This window comes from Branchiostoma belcheri, unplaced genomic scaffold (assembly GCF_001625305.1).
Source record: "Branchiostoma belcheri isolate BF01 breed outbred unplaced genomic scaffold, Haploidv18h27 scaffold7, whole genome shotgun sequence".
NCBI classification, from domain to species: domain Eukaryota; kingdom Metazoa; phylum Chordata; class Leptocardii; order Amphioxiformes; family Branchiostomatidae; genus Branchiostoma; species Branchiostoma belcheri.
The window spans coordinates 2050876-2056380 of NW_017804353.1; positions in this window are offsets into that span (position 1 = coordinate 2050876).

Sequence of the window (5505 nt, forward strand, 5' to 3'; positions counted from 1 at the left end):
CAAGGATTGCTGGGTAAATTCGCCTAAGTCCGAAAATCGATGTGTGTGCAGTTTAGAGAAAACCTGCTGGTGGTTGGATTTGATCGTCAGTACGGTTATTTGGTCTGCAGTTTTCAACGTGTCTAGCAGGAACCTTGTAGACCGAAAGTTATATCTGACACGTTCTTAGGCTTTTGACCCGGGTTCGAAACCGAGTTTGTGCTGTCTTTTTTCAATAGTTTCCTTACTACTTTTTGCGATGCTGCCGCACATTTGTAATTAAAATGTTGCTCTTTATACGTTTTAAATGTTTTTCCTTTCAAAATAAAAGATCTTATACGCTCGGATATTAGCCTGGAATCCACCCGTGAACGCTGTGTCTCCGCTCTGTTCCTCCGCTCTGCCTACTCTCCAAGCAGAGGTTTGGGTTTTGGGGGTATTTTTAGTGTGTTTTTAGGCTTTTTTGGGGGAGGTTTCTCTTTTGCACTGAATTTTTTTCCCACCAAACCCAACTTTTGGTGGGAAAAAAAATTCAGTGCAAAAGAGAAACCCCGAAAAAAAAGCCTAAAAACACACTAAAAAAAATACCCCCAAAACCCAAACCTCTGCTTGGAGAGTAAGTTTCCTCAGGTTACGTCAAAACAAACTTGTAAAACCCGCTGCGCTGCTTGAAATCGTCAGATTGGTCATAATAACCAGCAGCAGATGGTCCAGTCTGATTGTCCCGTGCTCTGGCGATGGGGTTCCAAATCTCCTCATTTTGAGCTTTAAAATTCTGGCCAATAAAATATAAGTACAACGAGTTGCATTTTGTAGACCAGGAATCAGTTCGATAATCTGTAACGGTTAGCAAAAGCTGTTCAGAATTGGTAATACTGTTGCCTCAAAGCAATCTTTCTTTACCCAATCACAATGTGTTTTCAGTTCCTTGCATGAAATGTTTCAAACGCGCTGTATACAGTGTGCATGTTTGTAAAAGCTCCCAAATCGTGTTTGACCTTTGGCGAACGTCTGAATTTAGATAATACCTTCAATATGGCTGCGCTGAGCTGCAATCGTAATCAGTTTTGCCTGGTCGCAATCCCTGTAGAGAGGGAACGGCACTTCTGCCAGTCCGATGGACGACCGGTTGCTGAGTTACTGCCGGGCGGAAGCAGTACTTTATGGGATGAATTGCTCACATAGTGTGACCATCGTTTCGCCAAATGTCATCAGGGCTCTATTAAGGTTAACTCGGACTCCCCTCGTAAATCTGGCGCTAATGCCCATGTGCACATAGTAAAACGCGATGGACTCTCGATGAAATTCGCTTTCCGAGTGTTGTACGAGCTCGAAATTACAGACATTTCCACTGGACGTTACGAGTTGCCGAATTCAGCGCCGATGTTCGAACGGTAGTGATAGTAGTGATTCTCTAGATTGTCAAACTTTAGTGACTCGGTATACCTGTACAAATTATGGTAGTCTAAATGTCAGCAGTCAATCTTTAAGGTCATTTTCTATTGAAAACTGTTAAAAAAACAGTTCTAAATGCGTTTCTTCAACATGATTTCCTACTGACAACTGTAAAAAAAATCGTTCCAAATGCGTTTCTTCAACGTGATTTGCTCTACAATAAACACTAAAACAGTGAACCAAAAATCATCACCAAAAGCCACTTGCCCTTAGGTAAGCACATCCTCTTTGATTTTACAGTTCCTTTTCAGTTTCTGTTCCATTCTTAATTTTAAGTAGCTAACTTTCCAAAATAAGGTGAACTGGACCGACAAATTTACCTTATTTGACCTTTGAGACTTTAAAGCTGCAGACAAAATTTTACTGCAGACCACAAGATGTCAAGTCTGGCGCCTCGTAAGTTAACAAGCAACGATTATCCATCGTGCACGTTTTTCCGACAGAAATTCTGTCAAACCTTTCTGCTGAGAAAGCTCGTTACAGTCAGGAAACAGACATCTTTCAGTCCGGTAATGAAGACAGACTTGGAGCGGGACAACAAATGTTCCTCTCGTCGCTACAGAACCTATTACGCACAAGATGTTCCTGGTATTATGGAGCATTTTTGACGTTTAATGCCTGGTGAGATATAGCCACACGGTTCAGGGTAAAGCAATTAGAATTGATGGCACTGCAATGCGAAATACAGGCGTAACGACAAAGCTATTCCGGTATACTTTTGAAGATGAGTTATGTGTAGCGGTGTGCTGAGGTCTAATAACAAACTAAAGTACATATTCTTAGCTATAACGAATGGTGAAAGATTTCCCAGAGCTGTTGCAAGGTAAACTATATTACTCCGATGATGAGGGATTGCATCGACGTGTAAAAATGTAAGGCACTTGGAAATCAATTGGCAAAAAACTAATTCAGAGAGTCCATATGATTTTGTTCATATATGTTATGCAATTTTCAAATGTTTATTTCAGTCTAGTGTGATAGTAATAAATAGCCACAACGAATATCTATGATGACTGCTATGCTTTTTTACATACTGTTTTTTTTAATTTCTAAACTGTTCATGATCGCATGTGTGTTGCAATTGAAGTTGATGGCCCATGTAACAGCAAGCTGGTTTCTTACAAGAACTTCTCGTGGACGATGCAGACGAGAAAACACTGGGAGTTAACACTGGGAGTATGACCGTTGACAATGGAAAAATTTCACAAACACGTTTTAAAGTATTGTTGTGAACTTTATTTACAGGCTGCCCAACCTTGATGAGTGGAGAGTTGGCACCAACTGCCGTCTGCGCAACCATCCATCGCGACAGATAGCCCCAAAGAGACGTTGAATGTAATTTTCCACAGTCACAAAGGAAAGAGAAACATTTACTCCTGAAGGCTGGAATTGTTTCTTGGGACCAATTAGACAGCAGGCACTTCATGGACGATGGTTTCAGTTGTGAACATTAAATACATCTTCTTCGAGCTTGGGGTAACCTCAAAGACCGCGGTAATATCTGATGACGAGGCCTAACTTTCGGCAACATCTGCAGACTAATACCCCAAAATCAGAAAGGTTCAGGTTTTCACTGTTGGTAAAACATGCTATTATTTTTTTCATAGCTAATGTCCAACGTTTGTTCAGCTTTTCTTGCAAACCTTAGATATATCTTATTACATCATTGGGACTCCAGCGTTCAGACGTTACTCAAGTTTTCGCTTACATTTAAACTGTTGGCAAAATGATCTAAGATAACTAGCATGAGTATCTATTACCCACTAACATAGCACAATCCTCATATAAATAACATTATATAATAGATGATCATCCCCACCACGATCTTATTACATAAAGGGTAATCTAGTTATCGGAAAAAAAATATATCACCTATTTATGTTGTCATGACTTAATTGGTATAAAGCTCAAGATAAGGTACATTCGTGGATGTACGGCGAAACGAGGTCTGATATTCATATGAATCACGCCCAAGCTTTCCCCCATTAGATACTGTCGAGACGTTGACACTCCTTGGCCTCTGATGTCCCTACACGAGACAGCTGTCCAGGCGTACAGTCTGGGGCTGACGGCGTTACCACCCGCGCTAGTAGAACAGACGTCCCCTGTGACACCATTTCTACTAATTTAGAGGACGAGGTTTGCGTGATGTCTCAAGCATACACTGAGAAATGACAGGACATGGTGACCTCGGAAGACAAATGTTTTCACCGTTGTCTGACACGATTGGAGACGGCATGGAGAGGTCCACACGCTTGGCCTGCCTGTCTCGTGTCACAGAGCAGTGTAATGAAAGTCATTAAAACTTAAAAAGAGTCGTGTAGGCTATGTCAGGACGAGCCATACTGTAATACACAAGGACGGAGTCTCTCTTACAAAGCAAACCCATATTGACCAAAGGTCCCGTTCTACATGTGATGGATATATGGTTTTAGATGCTGCACGATATATGCGTGACACGGAGCGAGCCGCAGTTTGTAGGGTTTTACATGTAGAAACAGTGGGCCTGTAAGTTACATTTACAGCCAGGTGTGATATACAGATAAAGGAACGAGGAGCCCCTTTGAATTTGACATGGATGTGTCGGACCATACCTTTGCAATGCCATGAAGGCTTTTATGACATGGTTTCGTCAATCTCGTCACGTAAGCCTTGTCGATCAGTATTGCGGTCACCTCCTTCTCAAAAGTCTAACATGAATATGCGATGGACACACCTTTATGGAGAAGAGGTTGAGTGCTGCTGGAGTGCAACACATTTTTACTGATAGTGTACATTTATCTTTCTCAGAGGTGTTGCATGGACGCCTGTTTGATCTTAAGGAAGGGCAAGGACACGAAAGCCTGCCAAGTTACTGGGTCATCCGTGACACAATGCTTAAGGGAGATATTCATGAAGGCAATTCGACTGCAACTGCCATCAATACGCTCGTAAAATCACAGCCTTACACCATGACAAAGGATAAAGAATAAAAGTAAACAGAGGCTTTTCTGTTTGAAACGCAAGATTGATTCAATATTCAGTTTTCCCGGAGTCAAGCCGTCTGAAACCAGAGTTTAACCACCTTGTAAAAGAAGTCTGGAATATTTATTACGATCATGCCATAAAGCCTCAGATAAAGACTGCACTCACACCCGTAAAACTGAGAAAAGCTCTTAGATCGGGCATACATAAGGAAGGAATTTTACAGTTCCTTTTTTAGATGGGGAATTTGATGACTGAAACTCATTTCTGCGCAAATGGCGTGTCGTAGATATTGCAAGTAACCACGACCGACGTGGCTTTCCGGTGAGTTATCTAGCGGAAAAGTTACGAGGCAATCTCAGCAAATAGCCGGGATGCGACCTCTTGGCTCCTTATTTATGCACCCATCGCGGGTTGAAGCATTAAGACAGTGCGCTCAGTGCTTGATGTCATCGCTAGTTAACAGGTACGGGGTCCATTCCAGGCAGTTAGACATCATGTCCCGCAAGATGGATCGGCGAGCACTTCATGTTCAAACTTTCCACTAGGACACCCCATTTTTCTTCCACGGCATTAGGTGTGTTTGACGAGGTAGAAGTCTGCTCCCCTGTTGTCTGAATGCCAAGATTCTTGAAGTGACTTCTTTTCTTTCTGTGTTTTTTTAGATGTTGCCTAACAATCCGCCCGATTGCTAGTGTCCAAACTATTCCTGCAGAATCCTGAAGGTTATATGCACTCTCATACGATGTAAGATTTGATTCTACCATATCTCCAAACATCCACAAACAACCCTGTTTGCTTTAAGGAATCCCAATACGTCTAGTCCCCACCTCTGGTGGTCAAATCCGTGTGTCAATGCCACGTTTTTAGTATTACACTTCACTAGTTACTTTCAGTAGACATGAAGGGGATAATATGTACAGAATATATACATCTAATCCTGCAATAATGTGCAGGAAAATGTCCCCTCCATCAAATAAATCTATCGGGCTATGGCCCAGCTAACATTGTCTTTTGAATGTCCGCCAATAACCCGTTTTTACAGGAGTTGAGAACGTTGGCTAACCATATTCCTATTCACGACATGATTGCCACGACATGATTGAT